The sequence below is a fragment of the Tamandua tetradactyla genome, chromosome 5, assembly GCF_023851605.1.
Source record: "Tamandua tetradactyla isolate mTamTet1 chromosome 5, mTamTet1.pri, whole genome shotgun sequence".
Taxonomy (NCBI): domain Eukaryota; kingdom Metazoa; phylum Chordata; class Mammalia; order Pilosa; family Myrmecophagidae; genus Tamandua; species Tamandua tetradactyla.
Genome location: NC_135331.1, coordinates 52,468,984 through 52,487,871, shown reverse-complemented (window position 1 = coordinate 52,487,871; position 18,888 = coordinate 52,468,984). Strand labels below are relative to the sequence as shown.

Genomic DNA, 18,888 nt, shown 5'->3' with positions numbered 1-18,888 from the left:
CCCTCCTCCACAAAGACCCTTGCTTATCCCTCTGGCCATATTTCTGCTCCCCAGGCAGGAACAGACTCATGGTTGTCTCAGAGTAGAAATGCTGTTCCCTCTGCCTCCAAACTTCTTTCTTAGGATCTTAGATCACGGGTTGACTGCCCACAATGTTACCTTTCAGTGCTCGGAGCAAATGTCATTTCCTAAGAAAAACCTTCCCTAATTACCTTGTATAATGTAGCACACATCCCACCCCATCACAGAACCCATTTATTGCCTTCCTGGCACTTATCTATCAGAGTTCACATCGTTTATCCATTTATTTACTATTTCATTTAATGTCCTCCCTACTATTATACGCTCAGAGAAACATTTGTCATGTTTATCACCACATCGACAGACCTGGCACATAGTAGGTGTTCAAAAATTATTTTTTGAATAACTGAATCTGCACAGAGGTAATACAGTTTAAGCCCCAAAGAGAGTGAGAGATCTGAGAGAGAATGCAGTCGGAAGAGCACCACTAACTGACCACACTGACAGAAGCATTGGTTTCAGGTTCCAAACACAGACCAGGGAAACCATCTTAACTGAGCATTTTACTAAATGCAATTGAAGGTGACAGATCTAGTTTAAAAAGAAAGGAAGATAACTGCGAAGATTTGAAGAAAGGCAAAATAAACCACCAGAAAAGGGAATTATGACTAGCACAAATCAAGAGGTCTAAAAGTAGAACCAATATCAAAGAAAAAAAAGCCTGATTATAAAAGGCGATTTAACACTGAATACTGGGACGATTGAAGAATGGAGCTGCAGACAGATAGAGATTTGATCATGATCTGCTGTTCAGCAGTGGTTGCAAAACAAATCTTCCTCCAAATACGTATATATATGTGTGTATATATATATGTATATACACACACACCCATATATTTGCTGGGAAGAAGAGTAGTGAGTAGTGTTCCTAGTTTGCTAGCTGCCAGAATGCAATATACCAGAAATGGAATGGCTTTTAAAAGGGGAATTTAATAAGTTGCTAGTTTACAGTTCTAAGGCTGAGGAAATGTCCCAATTAAAACAAGTCCACAGAAATGTCCAATCTAAAGCATCCCAGAAAGATACCTTGGTTCAAGAAGGCCAATGAAGTTCAGGGTTTCTGTCTCAAGTGGAAAGGCACATTGCAGACACTATCAGCGTTTTTCTCTCGGCTGGAAGGGCACATGGCGAACACCGTGTCATCTGCTAGCTTCCTCTCCAGCTCCCCGGGAGGCATTTTCCTTCTTCATCTCCAAAAATCGCTGACTGGTGGACTCTCTGCTTCATGGTGTGTGGTGTTCTCTGCTCTCTCTGAATCTCCAATTTTCTCCAAAATGTTTCCTCTTTTATAGGATTTCCATAAACTAATCAAGACCCACCCGAATGGCTGGAGACACATCTCCACCTAATCCAGTTTAACAACCACTCTTGATTGAGTCACATCTCCAGGGAGATGATCTAATTATAGTCTCAAACATACAGTAGGAAATAGGGATTAGAAGAAATGGCTGCCTTTACAAAATGGGGTTAGGATTAAGACATGGCTTTTCTAGGGGACATACATCCTTTCAAACCAGCACAAGTAGTCAAAAGAATATTTTGTTATATACAAAGAAAAAGAAACTACTATCTTTGAAGCAAGGGCATTTGCCAAATTGACAGTAATAACAGCCTTCTAACATAGTGGGTTTGCCCAGTTCTGTCCCAGCCTCTGATGGCCTGTCACAACCTCTTCAGTCCTCATGCGCTACACGGCACTTCCCATAAACAGCCGGCCATGGTTGATCTGATGTGCTGTTACCAAAGTAAGAAAATGAATGGAAATTTCGAGTATGTGCAGTGCTACAGTGATGCCTCTCCCCATAATACCAATAGATTTTTATCCAAGAAGTACCTGTAAATTGTTTGTGTAGGGAAATACCAAAGCAGAAAACCATATAATTTCTTACGAACATGAACTTTTTTTGATATGAGAGGTGATTCACACACACACATATTCTTTTGCACATCAGGAGAGCTTCATAAAATATAGGGACGTTCGAAATAATCATAATATGATTTTCAGCCATTTCTGTTTCAAGCTATTACTTTAGAAAAAACATTTTTGTGATTTTTTAAAACTTAACTTTAAAAAGGAATGTCATAAGGGAAATGATAAGTCAATATTTCTGCAAAATAAATTTGCTAAGCAGCACCTCCCTTTTGAAATGTCTGTGATACAAAGGGAATATATTTGAAGAGATTTTTAATTCCATACTCTTTTAATCCATTCATACACCTTTCAGTGACGCTGAAGTCATTCTAACTGACAGCCTAGTGGCTGAGACACATTCGTATCAGACAGACCTCGATTCCAATTCCAGCTCTAGCATGTCTTTGTTGGGTGAGTCACTTAATCTCTCTAAGCCACATTTTTCTCATCTAAAAATGGGGGCAATAGAATTGTTGTAAGGATTAAATGAGATAATGTATATAAAACATCTTGCACAAAGTCCTAGCAGTTATTATTAATGACATTAATTCAATAAATATTTATTTTATGCCTTTGGCATTGCAGGCATTGTTCTAGGTACTAGATATGGGCACCAGGACTGCCTGTAAGATTATAAAGTTGTGCACAAAACAAATCTGCACGCCACCATTTGCATCATCCAAGCAACACTGTGTACCACCTTCCTAGAGTGTACACTCCAAAGAAAGGAATAATATTTATTATTGTGACTTTACACCTTTTAAGTACATTCTCATGCAACCTAAGAATACCTCACTAGTAAATCAATAAATGTTAATTAAGCATTTACCAAATAGTCAATACTACAGAGCTATGCTTTGTGGACTGGACACTCTAGAAGGCACAGAGGATGATTTATCTCTGCAATTAAGCATTTAAAATGTAATTGGAGGGAGGGCAACCCCCCTCAGTGGCAGAGTTCTCACCTGCCATGCCGGAGACCAGGATTCAATTCCTAGTGCCCATGCAAAAAAAAAAATGTAATTGGAGACAATTTTCAATCCAAACAAGGCAGAGAGTTCAGGTGAGGTGAGCGAGCTTGGTGGTATTGGCTGCTGCTGTCGTCAAGGTTTGTCTCCTCGACTGCATCATCGCTGTGTCCCAGGACATGGGCAGCAGCAAGCAGAGACCTCCCCTGGTCCCTACTCAAGAGTGAAATTGAGTATTTCCAAAAAATGAGCACAACTTCTTCAGTAATCTTCATGATTATAAGTAGAAAGACCTGGTTCTCCATGCCAGAGAAGAATTGGCCTTAAAAGGACAGCATTATTTTAGTTCTCAATAGGACGCTCAAGCAATCCACACAGGGAGCGCATTTTCTCACCAAGAGTTTGGGTGATTCCTTAAAACACATCGAGCAACCAGAATGAGCAAATACAGTAGGCACGGTTTGGAGAATGGGAGGCAGTTCTGTTTATAAGGAAGCCATGAACAAGCCAGACCATCTTAGACTGTGACAAGGATCATGCAGGAATTTGAAAGTGACACATTTTTTCCAGAAATTGATATAGAGAAATAGAAGCCTCTCCCAGAAAATGCAGGTGTTCTTTCTGATGGCCAGGAGGAGAAAGGCATTAAGTACGAATTTGAAGTACATGAAAAGAATGATTAATGTGAAGATGTTTTCTGGCTTAATTCAATCTGTTTCCTACCCCCGCTAAAAAATTGCATATTTTTACTTTAGGAAAAAAGAGGCTTTAGTTAATTTTAAACTTATAGATAATTGTTTCTAAGCATGGTGTTTTCACTCTCCATTCTAACTAGACTGTATCAGATGCCATTTGTGAAATATTTCTTGTTACAACTGCTTTAATGCTTTTTCCTCAAGGGTCAAGATCAGGTCCACAGTCCCTGCCTAGAGGAGCATGTCTATCTATACAGCCCGAAGCTGGAGAGTCTCTGGTAGCATGAGTTGAAACCAGGACCCACAGAGAGAGGAGCTGGACAGATTAGTACAAAGGGCAGAAAGGGATTACAAACTGAAGAACTACAATTCATATTTTAAAAGAAAACTGGATCAGGGGTGCAAGGGTAGTTCAGTGGTAAAGTTCTTGCCTGCCCCATGGGAGACCCGGGTTTGATTCCATGCTCGTGCACTTCCCAAAACAAACATACAAAAGAAACCAACAAAAACAGGGAAACAAAAAATTCAACAAATGGTGCTGCAATAATAGGATACTCACACGGAAAAAGAATGAAATGTGACCCTGCCACACAGCATACCAAAAGAAAAGAAAATTGTATCAAAATAGGGGCTGTAAATTATTCTGGTTACATCATTCTTCTGAAAAAAATTAAGTTCACTCAGATAGGGAATTAGTGAATTGAGAGCTCCACTGTATTCAGCAGGAAAGATAGAGATAGGTTGGAGATTAACTTTTTTGAGGGTTAAAAGAGGAGAAAAGGTATGAGACCTTTAAAAATTCTGTTTCTCATCATCGTGAGATTAAAAGAGTTGTTACATGATGGAAACCAATAGGCTGCTCTTTACAGAAAGCTCAATTTAATAACAAGCATAATGGGTAAAATTAGACTCAAAGAGGTAATGAATTGAGAATGGATATTGCTAGAAATCAAAGTTTAGTTTGTTAGAAAATAAGCTTCACAACAATAAAAAATGTAACTTACCAATATTTTTTACATATCATGTTAGCAAAGATTTAGATTCTTGTGATATCCAAGAAACTAACATTTTCATCACTTTTCTGCATTATAAATTGACACAGCCATTTTAAGAGTGTATTTTAGCAATATCAATTAAAATTCCAAAATGTTCCTATTCTCAGAACCCAGAGGTTACATTTCTAGAAATTAATCCTGAACTACAAAGAGGGCCAATGATATTTGTTGAAGACTTTCTTTAAAAATAACAGTTTGGAAACAGCCTAATATTGATCAATAAGGAAAGGCTAACCAGTATATCTATAGAATGTAATATTCTACACTATTTAAAAGATTGAGGTACAGAAATAGAAAAATGTCAAAGATTGCTAAGTGAAAGAAACCAATTGTATATAATAGCCAACATTTTGAATAAATATTAATATGTATTTTAAAAATTCAATTGGAAAGTCACGATGCTTCATAAAGACAAAATATATTTGAGTGCTAATTGCATGATATAATCAAGAACGGGAAGTCCTCTTTGCATGATAGTACAAGACTGTGAAAATGACTGTGCAAGCTGCAGTCATGCTAAGCGATCTTAATAATCAAAGGGAAAAATGACAATTTTCCATGACCTTTAAATGTTTGTCAAAACATTAAAAACTCTCATATTCTTTGTTCAAATGTATAGGGAAAGGAAAAAGTAGTAAAACTAACATTTATTAAGTATGTTATAATTAAAAGCACTAGAAACATTGATAATTAAAGTGTTTAATTATTTATAAGAAATCGTAAAAAATGTACCAAGAATAGTTTGAACAATGCTTGTCTTCTTCTTGTGTAACTTACTACCCAGATGGAACATTTTTCTGTGCTTTAGCAAATTGTCATATTCCTCTCTAAGTTTGAATCACCTTCAAGCATTTTATCCTTTGCACTTTCAGTAACATGAAAAATCCCCAAGAGTTCCTTTAATGTGAAGTTTTTTACGGGAGTCACTTTCCCTGGGATAGTGTCATTCTGTTCATCACGACTGCTTTCCTCATTTAGATGGATAAGTTCCATTTCCTAAGTTTCTCTGCCTGCACAGCTACAGCCTCTCAAACAATGGCAGAGTCAACTTTTTAATTAATGGTCAGCCATGTCTTCTATAACTCCATTTATGCTCGATTGGAATTCCGCTTTCTAGCATTATCACTTTTGTTTCTTTGCTACACTTGCATCTTTGTTGGCCAATTCATTCTAATGTTGCAAAAAATGGGTGATCCTAAGAATTATTCTCAGCTTTAGTGCTGGGAAATAAGAACACAACACAACTACACAAGTTTGCCATCTGCGAGTGAACAGCGCAACATGTGCAGTTACCAACACCGAGAGACATTGAAGGAACTGACTTCATTGATCATGGTTCATGATGTGCCTCTGTTATTTATGTAGTGATTTAGGGACTGAAGTGCTAGCAGCAAAGTTTGTGCCTTATGCAATTACTCACAGTTCATATGCTGTAGTAGCTGAAATGTGAACCATGTTATTTGGGACTCGTGTTATTTAAAACGTGGCAGCTGAAATTCATGCATATTAGAACTGTGCAAAGGAAGAAACTGCCTGTTAGTCTTTTGTGTGTCAATGCAAAATACGTTCTCAAGATAGAAAGCTATCCCAAATGTTATAACTGAATTGGATAGACTATGAAAGGTTAATAGTGTAATACATCAAAATGAAGTGTTAAACATGTACCTTACCATAATATAAAGAATGCTAATAAACGTCTCCTAAATCACAAACATTTGTCAACTTCGTACACAGTAGCATGGCCCTAGAGGCCAAAGTACAATGGTTTTTCATATTTTCTAATATTTTATTCCATCCTTTTCATGTCCTTCTAGTTTTTGCTTTTTCTTTTTTCATTTTTTCTGTTGAAATTCAAGTAAAATTAAATATTTATATTTAATTATTTAATTTATATTAAATACATACATTAAAAATAGCAACAGCAAAAACTTTTTTCTAATTATTTATTTTTTATTGCTATATATTATAAATTCACATACCAGGTAATCATCCAAAGTGTACAATCAATGGCTCACAATATCCTCATATAGTTGTGCATTTATCATCACAATCAACATTTTTTTCTTTTTTATGAAAAATAAAATATATACAAAAAAGGAATAAATTTCAAAGCACATTGCAACAATTAGTTGTAGAACAGATTCCAGAGTTTGGTATGGGTTACAATTCCACAATTTTAGGTTTTTACTTCTAGCTGCTCTAAGATACTGGAGACTAAAAGAGACGTCACTATAATGATTCCTCACTCATACTCATTTGTTAAACCCTACCTTCTCTGTATAGCTCCACCGTCACCTTTGATCTTTCTCCCATTCTTTAAGGATATTTAGGCTATGCCCATTCTAACTTTTTCATGTTGGAAAGGGCTGCTGATAATATGGGATAGGGAAATGGAACTATCTGATGTTCTGGAGAGGCTGGGCCCTCTGCAAGAAATTAACTTTTATAAAGTATTTCTCTTCCTACTTACTACTCTTTATACTTCTATACATCTATCCTCCCATCTATATCTATGCAGAGAAAGCATCCAGATAATGTTTTTCTACTCTTAACAATGGCAATATCATGTGATGGACAGTGAGATGAGTTTTTTTCATGTTGATAGTTGTGCTATCTGCATTGCTTGAATTCTCTGTGATGCTGTATAATTTTTGAAAAAGCAACAGCGATCGCCCCCCCCAAAATAAAACATAAATATTTTGAAGCATTTTAAAAATAATCAAAAAACTTTCCTTTAGAATTTTCCTGAATGGCCTAACTAATTTCCTCAGAATTTCCTCAGGGAAGGCACAATATGGTGTTTTGAATGGTAAAAATTGGTCCTTGCTCTTTTCCTCTCTACTCATTTTGTGATCCTGATTGTTCTTTGAAGAGGAACTGATAATACATAAGTCTTCCAACAAAACAGTCAACTGCTTGTTCTTTAAATTATCCCCTGTTCTGCATTATGCTAAAGTAATTCCTCTACTATTGAAGATATAATCAAATTTTATTTTGTTTTAAAAATCAAAATTAATGCTTTGCTATGGTAGGAGCAAAGAGCTGGTTTGAAAGTCTGCCTGAACACAACAGAGAATAAAATTTAAAAGCCCATAGGACTTTGCAACACAATGGACTATAGTTAATAAAGTAATTGTATTAATATTGTTTCATCCATTGTAACAAAGGTACCATTGTAATGTGAAGTGTTAATAATAGAGAAAACTGGAGGATGGCGTATGGGAACTCTACTTTCTGTATGATTTTTCTGTAAATTTATAACTACTCTAATCTTTTAAAAAAAGATTTTTTGTCTGCCTGAAGTTTAGTTTGTTTTTGTTTTCAAACTCAGTGCTCTCAAGGATAGGACTATTAGTTTTCCTAGACAATATAGAGAGGCTGGAGATTCCAGAAGAAGGCTCAGGTTTGCATCCACATGTTAAGTAATCACTCTTAGTAAGTGAAGATTAATGAGAAGCCATCCACCTGAGCCTATGTTTTGATTTGTTAAATTTTGTTGCAAATAACACTTTCTTACAGTAAAACATTAGGATGTATTGCACTGATAAAGAATATGCTCCTGCTTCCAGCGAGGTACATTTTTTTCCAACTTAACGTCACAAAGGGGTTTGTACTTTTTTCCTTGATTGAATAGTTCAATTTTAAAAACAAAACAGAACACTCTGCTAAACTGTCAGCCTTGCTGTGGGTACACTCAGGATTCAGTTTTTTAACCTGTTTTTCTTTGTTTCCATTAACTTTTGGAAGTTTGGCTTCTCTGCTTCTGGAAGTTTGGCTTCTCGGCTGGCGTCATTTTCCATTGATACAAAGAGTGGTTCCAAACTTCTCTTCTGCCCTGACTTATCACTCCAGAAGCCTCCTTAATTTTATAATTCTAGTTGCCTTTAATACACATCTCATGATTCCCTAAATGTTAACATCTTGATAGAATTTTCTCATCTTGGTCAGGAAGGCCACTTTGTAAATGGCCTTGTAGCTTTGAAACTTGAGAGTTCACACAATCGTTTTTCTCTTCTGTTTCTCAGTAAATGCTGACTTGCATCAGATCATCCTGTTTTAGTGTCCACGATAGTTGCTTCCTCATCTTCATTTCTTTTCCACCACTCCTAACTGAATCTTAATCCTCCCTGTGCTGGTTTAAATCTGTGGTAGACCCCAGAAAAGCCATGTTCTTTAATCTTCATTCAATATTGTTGGTTGGGACATTTCTGATTATTTCCATGGAAATGTGTCTCCACCCATTCAAGGTGGCGTTGCTTACTGGAGCCTTTTAAGAAGGAACCATTTTGGAAAAAGCTTTAGAGCCCACATAGCCAGAGACCTTTGGAGATGAAGAAGGAAAATGTCCCTGGGGGAGCTTCATGAAACAAGAAGCCTGGAGAGAAAGCTAGCAAATGTCACCACGTTCACCATGTACCTTTCAGCTGAGAGAGAAAGCCTGAACATTATCGGCCTTCTTGAACCAAGGTATCTTTTCCTGGATGCCTTAGATTGGATATTTCTATAGCCTTGCTTTACTTTTGACATTTTCATGGCCTTAGAACATGTAAACTTGCAACTTAATAAATTCCTTTTTTTAAAAGCCATTCCTTTTCTGATATATCACATTCCTGCAGCTAGCAAACTAGAAGAAGACAACAGCCATTATCTAGAGCTCCTGACCCCAACCCATTCTGTACTCACCAGCAGAATAGGCTATCACCCACCATTCTCCATTCTCATCACCATTATTCTGCCTGCTGAATCTACAGCATCTCATAGAAATCGACATCTCCTGGAAATCAATTGTATGTCATCAGCTCCAATTCAAAAACCTCTATTATTGCCCCCTTTTCTTATCAAATTATGGTACTTCTTATTGGAAATCCATTTATAATCAAATTAAACTACTTTCCTATAGGAAATTTCATTTCTCTGGGATCTCATCTAGACTTTTTACCAAGGCCTAACAGGTGCCTGCCTCTCTCTCTGACCTCATATCCTACCACCCTCCCCAGAGTTCACTCTGCTATAGCCATATTCATTTCTTCTGTTCTTTCTCATCTGAGGCCTATTGTACTTATCCAGAAAGCTCTTCCTCAAATCATCATATAACTGGCTTTTCTTGTCGTCTGGGACTCAGTACAAATGTTACCTCCTCAGAGATGCCTTCCCTGACCATTAATGTAGTATTGTACCCTCATAGTTGCTACTGTCATATCTTAGTTTTATTTTTTTCATACTAGTTTATATTATTTTTCACTTCTTTATTAACTGCCTGTGCCACTGGAATAAATGGTCCACAAGATCTTTGAACTAAGTTTTCTGTTCACTGCTGAATCCCCGGGCCTGGAATAATGCCTGTCATACAGTTGGAGCTCAAGAAATGTTTGTCCAATGAATTATCATGCCATAATTTTTGCTTCGTGACAAAAATTGACATTTTCTAAACTCTCTTGCATATCCATTTGTACATTCTTAGCCATGTGTTTTCATTCTGTTCCCCTTCACTGAATTTCCTTTCCTGTTCTTTTTTGTCAATTTGTGTCTGCCGCTTCCTTCAATATCTAGCTTCAAAGGCCTCTAGCAAAAGCTTTATCAAATTCTTTCTGCCATGAGTACTCCGTTCCTTCTCCTTCCCGCAGGGTTTACTGCCATAGTTTTCATTATATTGTCTGTGCGTTTCTTCTTTATATGTTGTTTTATGACTGTAATTTTTCTCTTTTTGCATCATCAAATTGTTTTCTTATTGAGAAAAGGTGGTTACATGACAAAAGCTTTGAACTGGGAGTCAGAAACCTGGGTAGAAGCTTGAGATGTTGGTCGGGCCATTTCCACATCTGTAAAATGAAAGAGTTAGTCTAGACCAGAGGTGGCAAAATGACAGCCAATAGGTTGGATAAGACCCACAGCTGTGCTTCCCTTGGCTTTGGCAAACTTCAAGCTAGTTGGCAATGTTTAAATCTTGGGAACTTTGGAAAATTTGGGATGTTAGCCTCTGAAAAAACCAGATCAGGAAACAATAGAACCACATTTCTGCATGGCAACATATCCACTGAGAAGAAAAACAGCTTTCTCTTTATTTGGGCTCTGACATGGGCTCTGATGTGACATGGACCCTGACATAACAAGGCGCTCAGCTGGCCTGGATGCTTCACTTTTATGTTATGTCTCTGTTAGAGTTTGAACATACAACTCCAAGACTATATTCCATCCAAATCTACCTAACTATGGTTCTGGATAAATACATTTTGCCTCTCTACCAAGGTAAAGTTCTTGCAGGGCAGCGCGTGGTGCTTCTGCTTTCCTTGTGCAGGTTCTAGTGCTGGGCATAAAGCAGGTGCTTAAGAGTTGTTTGTTGAATATTAAATTTAGTTATATCCACAAATACGCAGTAAAAACCAGGTTCCACCTAATAGAAAATGTGTCACAAAGGTTTAGTTGGCTTTTATAAAAAAAAAGACGCCCTATCAAGATGGAATTAAATATTAGCAACAACTTTCATATGATATGGAAAGTCTAATCCTAGACAGACATCATCCTGATGAAGGTTGTTCTAGGCAGGAGAAAAGAAATGTAGACACTTAGTCTCCTTTCTCTGGGTGTAACTCCCAGTAATTGTTCATTGTTGTTATGGAGTCATATTGAGAAGAAAATATACTCCAGAAGATGGAAAAATATTGCCATTTGTTCTCTCGAGTAGAGACCATGTGTTCAACAACTGGGACTTGCTGAGACCCTCACTTGTTATAGTACCAATAAGTACATTTGGTGAATTCCCACAAAACCACACAATGTCTGGCATGGCTCAGGGTTGCCATACTTAATAAATCTCATTATTCTCTTTTGCAATAACTTACTAACTTTTAAAGGGAACACATTACCCTGAAATATTTTCCATGGATTAATAGCAGCAGCCAAAAGATTCCATGCCCAGGTTGGGCCATGCCTGATACACCAAAGTGAAAGGATCTGTAACGCATCATGGATTTGTAACTAAGGGTACATTTAGCCCCAAAGTTGTCAAAGACTATCATCTGAATACTTTCTTCCCTAATTTCCCATTTGCTACTACTATAAAGATTATTCATAAATGACCTTCTATTTCATTTGAGAAATAATGCATTTCTCAAAAACTGTGTATAGTAACAAAGAACATATCTGGTATTATGCCATTCATATTGAATACCAGAACAAATCCTTTTTATGAGGTTTTGATAGCTATAAGATCCGAAAAACATCTTAGAAATTCACATTTGTTCAGAACATTATAGTCTAAAGAATTAAAAAACAAATAAGTCAGACTAATTAAAAACTTTTAACATTTACAATAAAGCCTTTTTAATTTGGACATTTTCAATCTATTTTTTTTATCGATTCTGCAGGGACTGAGCTGACGTGTACTTTCGTACTATCTATGAAAAAAAATGACTTAGTGAGTAAATGAATAGTATAAACAATATTTGAAAGGAAGCATTTTACTTACCAAAGAAAATCATTTGTTTCCCAAGACTTGAGGTTTCCCTTTATTTATAAAACATGCTATTCAAAATGTAAGCAAGACCAGAACTTCTTAGATACGCTAATCGTTTTTACCCTTACTAAATCTGAGCCTGAACTGCCAGCACTTCTTAGTCATTTTTCTGGCTACTGTATGTATTCGAAAGTTATAAACTGCATTTCCTTTAAATAGCCCAATTGGTCCAGAGCAGTGATATTTTCTATATGTATTTATATTTGGGGGTTGACTAATTTTCATTGTTGCATTGATACTTAAGCTTTTGCAAATCACATAGTTCGAGAAATCTAACTGCACCCAACAGTAAAGTGTGAAGTAGAAAATCTTCCTGGAAGTCATGTAAAATAGTACCTACTTCCTAGGGATGTAGAGGGGATTAATAGAGATAAGGCAAATGTTCTGTCAATAAAAAGGTCTACATTATCATCATTGATCCTAATATATGTTGAGGGTCTTATGTAATGAATTATGCATTATCTAAATTATACTGCATAATCCCCAATTTGCAGATGAAGCTACTGAAGCTCAGAGAGTTAGGAAATTTGCTCCAGATCACACATATTGAATAGCTATTTCCTTCAGCTGCTGCTGCTTGTACACCAAATATAAGCAGGGCAATAATCTGCTACAAAGGCTGTCTTAAAAATTAACCAGTATAGGGTGGGCCATGGTGGCTCAGCATGCAGAGTTCTCACTTGCCATACCATAGACCTGGCTTCGATTCCCAGTGCCTGGCCATGCAAAAAAAAGAAAAAAATAACCAGTATATACAAAAGGAACAAAGTCATGAATGAACCTGTGGGACATTTGGTGAGGCAAAATAAATCAGAAACAAAAGAACAATTATTGTATGGTCTACTTTAGATGATACTTATAAGAAAGCAGGAGTCTAGAGGGTAAATTTTATAGCAGACACATTTAGTCCAGAGTGGTTATTATTATTCCTGGATTTTGAGAGGATATTTTATATACGTATAACCTGGTTTTTTAGAGATAAGAATAAAGCTGATCCAGTCAGGATTAGGATAATTCAAAACACAGGTGTAAGGAAGACATTGTCTAAATTTTAGAACCTCACCTACTCTTTGAGACCAAAGGAAAAAAAAGTATATTTTGACCAGAACCTAAATTTTCTGTAAAAGCTCATTTGAACAAGTGAAACACAGGGAGTCCAGAACAAGAATGAGGGCTTTTAATCCTGTTTAGCTTAATATAATGCCTAGATACATCCTAGAATATATTAAGCAGACAATAAAAAAGTATTGGCAAAGACCCTTGAGGGATGGGAGAAAAAATATAGAACTATTAAACTTTACTATCAGGAATCCCCTGATACTGTGTCAAACATTAAGGTCACCCAAATTAAATAGGACAAGCCCTTGATCTTGAGGCTTACTCTTGTAAAGCTTATGTAGGTAGCAGAGAAGCTTAACCTACTTATAGGCATGCCTAAGAGTTACTTCTGGAGGACCTCTGTTGTTGCTCAGATGTGCCTCACTCGCTCTAAGCCCAGCTTTGTAAGTGAAACCATTGCCCTTCCCCCTACGTGGGACATGACATCCGGGGTGAAAGTCTCCCTGGCAGCATAGGAGATAACTTCCAGGGATGAGTTCAGCCCCAGCACTGTGGAAGCAACAATTCCATTGTGACCAAACAGGGCAAAAGAAGTGTAACTAATAAAGTATCAGTGGCAGAGAGTTCAAATAGAGTCGAGAGGCTACTCTGTAGGTCACTCTTATGCAAGCTTCAGTTAGACATTGCTACCTAGCATAACTTACCAAACCCCAACCAAAACCATTTCAGCCAATTCTAAAGAATACCTAGGGCAATATATAAGATTCTACAAAGGTTCCATGCATTTGGGTAACTTCCAAGAACCTACAACCTCCAGATGGGTCCCTGGAGCAGATAAGTCCTGAAACCTAGAGGGCCCAGACTCCCCAGAACAGTTCCATCTCCCTACCCCATAGTATTGACAGCCCCTTCCAACATGAAAAAGTTAGAATGGCCATAGCCCAAATACCCCTAAGAGTGGAATAGAAAGATCAAAGGTGGTGGTGGAGTTATACAGAGAAGGTAGGGTTTAGCAAATGAATATGATTGCTGAATTATTAATTTGATATTTCTTTTAATCTCCAGTATGTTAGAGCAGCTAGAAGTAAAAACGTAAAATTGTGGAGTTGTAACCCATACCAGACTCTGAAATCTGTTCTACAACTTATTATTGTGCTGTGCTTTGAAATTTATTGCTTTTTTGTATATAAGTTATTTTTCAAGAAAAATAATGTCGATTGTGATGATTCAAAAAAAAAAATTCTTTCTAGCCTCCTGTATTCTGGAAGAGTTAGTAGGAAAAACCTGAGAGGATCATATGGTAGCCCGTGATCTGGGATCCGCCCTGTAACCACTTGTTGAAGATTGCTTTGAAAACTATTACCTTTTTCTTTCTTTGCTTTGTATATATGTTATATTACACAATAAAAAAAATGTTAAAAGACACCATTAACTCATTGATGATTCCATTCTGACCAAAAAGGGGGAAAGAAGTGTGACAAATAAGGCTGAGAGAGTTCAAATGGAGTCAATGTAAACAAGAAATCAGGCTTTAAGGGATGATTTTGATTGCTGAATCATTATGTAGATATTCCTTGTTGCTTTCTGGTATAGTGGAGTAGACAGAGGGAAATCCCTGAAATCTCTACATTATAATTCAGCTGCCTTGATCTCTGATAGTGATTGCATAGCCCTTATCTTCTGCCCATGTGATTGTAAAAACCTTGTGACTAAACGTCATTTGTACCCAGCAATCCAGTTTTTCAATTTAAGAACCTTATAATCACTAAAGATAGCCCCTAACATTTGTTAATGAAGGGTCTTGGGTCAGCCCAGAACTAACCCACCCTAAATTTAAAGTGATCTTGATGACAAAACTGGATCTAACCAAAGTGGGCCCACCTGTCATGCGCTGTAGTTTAGACTTTAACCTACAAGTCACCTATACTTCATCTGCCATTTTCTTACACATGTTCTTTGACTAAGCATATCATCAACCTGTGCATGCTCAGTAATTAGATTGCTTCTAATAACATCATCTGGGGCCACTGTGCTCATTATCCTTAATCCTGCCCATCTTTTTCTCTAATAAAACTATCAGAATTATTGGAATTCAGGGAGACAGATTTTGGGCCGTTAGGCCATCTTCTCTCCTACTAAGTGCCTAGTAATCAACTCTTTCTCTCTTTGAAAACCCAGTGTCTCAGGAATTGGTTACTGAGCACATCAGGCAAAAGAATCCATGGCTTTTGTCTGGTAACATCGAGAGGCTACTCTTACGCATGCGTCAGCTAAATATTACTACCTAACATAGTTTGCCAAACCCCAACCAAAACTGTTCCTGCCAAAGCTAAAGAGCACCTAGGGCTTTATGTGAGATTCTACAAGGGTTCCACACACTAGGGTAACTTTCCAGAAACCTACAACCTTCAGATGGATCCTAGGTCAGGTAAGTTCTGAAATGCAGAGGGGCCAGCCACTCCAGAACATCAGCTAGTTCCATCCCCCATCCCATATTATCAACAATCCCTTCCAACATGAAAAAGCTAGAATGAGCATAGCCCAAATAACCCTAAAGAATGAGAGAAAGATCAAAGGTGATGGTGAAGTTATACAGAGAAGGTCGAGTTTAACAAATGAATATGATTGGTGAATCATTATATTGATATTTCTTTTAGTCTCCAGTGTCTTGGAGCAGTTAGTAGTAAAAACCTAAAATTGTGGAATTATAACCATACCAAACTCTGCAATCTGTTCTACAACTAATTGTTGTGGTGTGCTTTGAAATTTATTGTTTTTTGTATATATGTTATTTTTCACACACACACACACACACAATGCTGTTTGTGATGATGAATGCATAGCTCAATGACGATATGTGAACAATTGATTGTACACTTTGGGTGATTACATGGTATGTGAATATATAATATATATTAAAAAATTGCATTTAAAAATGTACTTCTGTAAATTTAGTTTCATGAGTGTAATAGGTGCTATAAATACATTTGCACATTGGAATAAGATATGATGAAATGAACTGTAGTTAAAAATATAGCAAAATGAGGTATAAACTTGGTTAAAATCCTTTCACTCTTTGTATGTTTCTTTTTAAGATTTCTATTCCTTAAATATAAAATTCCCTTAGGGGAATGGGAAGAAAGGCAGAAAGATTCAATTTCCTCATTTGGAAAATTTCTGATACTCTCACAAGCAGTGGGGGCAACCAAATCAATAGGTTGAGCCCCTTATCTTGGGGTTTACTCCTACGAAAGTTATTCCCACAAAGGATAGACTAAGCGTACTTAAAATTAGGCCTAGGAGTCACCCCCAGAAAGCCTCTTTTGTTGCTCAGATGTGGCCTCTCTCTCTCTCTCTAAGTTGACATAGCAAGGGAACCCACTGCCCTCCCCTTCTATGTGGGACATGGCTCCCAGGGGTGTGAATCTCCCTGGCAATGTGGGACAGAAATCCCAAGATGAGCTGGGACCCAGCATCAAGGGATTAAGAAAACCTTCTTGACCAAAAGGGGGAAAAAGAAATGAGACACAATAAAGCGTCAGTGGCTGAGAGATTTCAAACAGAGTTGAGAGATTATCCTAGAGATTATTCTTATGCATTGTATAGATATCCTTTTTCAGTTTATGGTGTATTTGAGTAACTAAAGGAAAGTACCTGAAACTGTAGAGCTGTGCTCCAATAGCCTTGTTTCTTGAAGATGATTGTATAAAGATACAATGTTTACAATGTGATGGTGTGATTGTGAAAATGTTGTTTCTGTTGTTCCCTTTATCTAGGATATGGACAGATGAGCAAAAAATATGGATTAAAAAATAAACAAATAATAGTGGACAAAGGTTAAAATAAATTGGGTAGATGGAAATACTAGTGGTTAATGAGAGGGAGGGGTAAAGGGTATGATATGTATGAGTTTTTTCTTTATTCTTTTTATTTTCCTGGAGTGATGCAAGTGTTCTAAAAAATGATCATGGTGATGAATACACAACTATATGATGATATTGTGAGCCATTGAATGTACACCATCTGTGGAATGTTTGTATGTTAAGAATGTTTGTGTTTATATGTTGTTTTGTCAACAAAATTTTCTTAAAAAAGATTTCTATTCCTTAAAGGTAAAAGGACTACCTAATTTTTAAAACATAAATCCATTAATTTTAATGAGAAAAAAATTTACAAAATAATCAGAGTTATATATACTGATATGGAAGAACTTCACAATCAGGCAAAAAAAATTTAAAAAAAAGAGCCTGCTGTCACATACTACATATAAATTATCCTATTTGTAACACAACACTGTGAATATAACTAACATCACTGAAGGCGGTTAAAATGGGAAATTTTAGGTTGTATATGTTACCAAAATAAAAAATATTTATAAAACTTAAAACAAAAATGTAACCAGCATAGACCCAATGTCACTCCATGAACACTACAATTCCGAGACTGATTTTCATGTCTGCCTAGTAGGATAAGCCTCGTTATTTTGAGGTTTTATGCCGCATAGGGAACATGAGTCATCACTTACCCTCCTCCACAGCTCTGACACTCTTCATTGTGAATGAAGTCCTAAGGATTCCTGTCTCAGTACTCCCCATGGGTTTTCAGACACAGTCACTTCTGACCTGTATTTTTATCCTCCTGAGAAAATCGCTTTCTTAGACAGTTCTATCAGGCTAGTCAATGTCTACCTCAGCAAATAACCTTGCATCCTTATAGAGGAGCAAGAAATTATTTGGATTTGTGGATTGGCTTTCAAATGCTGCAGTTCCTAATTCATATCATGTTCTAATCTCAAAACACACAAGGAAGAGTTCAGAGGGTACTCCCCACAAAACATTTTCCCCATGTCCTTTCCCAAAATACCAGGAAGAGGTTAATAGGGAGGCATAGTACATGGTGGTGGTGGTGGGGGGAGGGGTGATGATGGGTGGGTGGGTTGGGTGCTGCTGGTGGTGGTGATCATGGTGGGGACAATGCTGGTGGTGGTGGAGGTGGTTATGATCATGGTGGTGGCAATGCTGGTGGTGGTGGAGGTGATGGTGGGTGGGTGGGTGGGTGTTGGTGATCATGGTGGGGACAATGGTGGTGGTGGTGGAGGTGATGGTGGGTGCGTGATGGTGGTGGTGGAGGTGATGGTGGGTGCGTGATGGTGGTGGTGGAGGTGATGGTGGGTGCGTGGTGGTGGTGGTGGAGGTGGTTATGATCATGGTGGTGGCAATGCTGGTGGTGGTGGAGGTGATGGTGGGTGGGTGGGTGGGTGTTGGTGATCATGGTGGGGACAATGGTGGTGGTGGTGGAGGTGATGGTGGGTGCGTAATGGTGGTGGTGGAGGTGATGGTGGGTGCGTGATGGTGGTGGTGGAGGTGATGGTGGGTGCGTGGTGGTGGTGGTGGAGGTGGTTATGATCATGGTGGTGGCAATGCTGGTGGTGGTGGAGGTGATGGTGGGTGGGTGGGTGTTGGTGATCATGGGGGTGGCAATGGTGGTGGTGGTGGAGGTGATGGTGGTGGTGGAAATGACTGCAGTGATGGTGGAGAGATTCCATTCAGTTATGTAGAACCTGGCCCAGCAAATGCTTTGTGTGTATGTAGGATTTCATTCCACT

At 37.6% G+C, this 18,888-nt stretch overlaps 1 pseudogene; it reads left to right on the top strand.

Moving 5' to 3' along the window:
• The first annotated feature begins 3,107 nt into the window (after positions 1–3,107).
• LOC143682429 (dihydrofolate reductase pseudogene) lies at positions 3,108–3,644 on the top strand (annotated as a pseudogene).
• Positions 3,645–18,888: the final 15,244 nt, after the last annotated feature.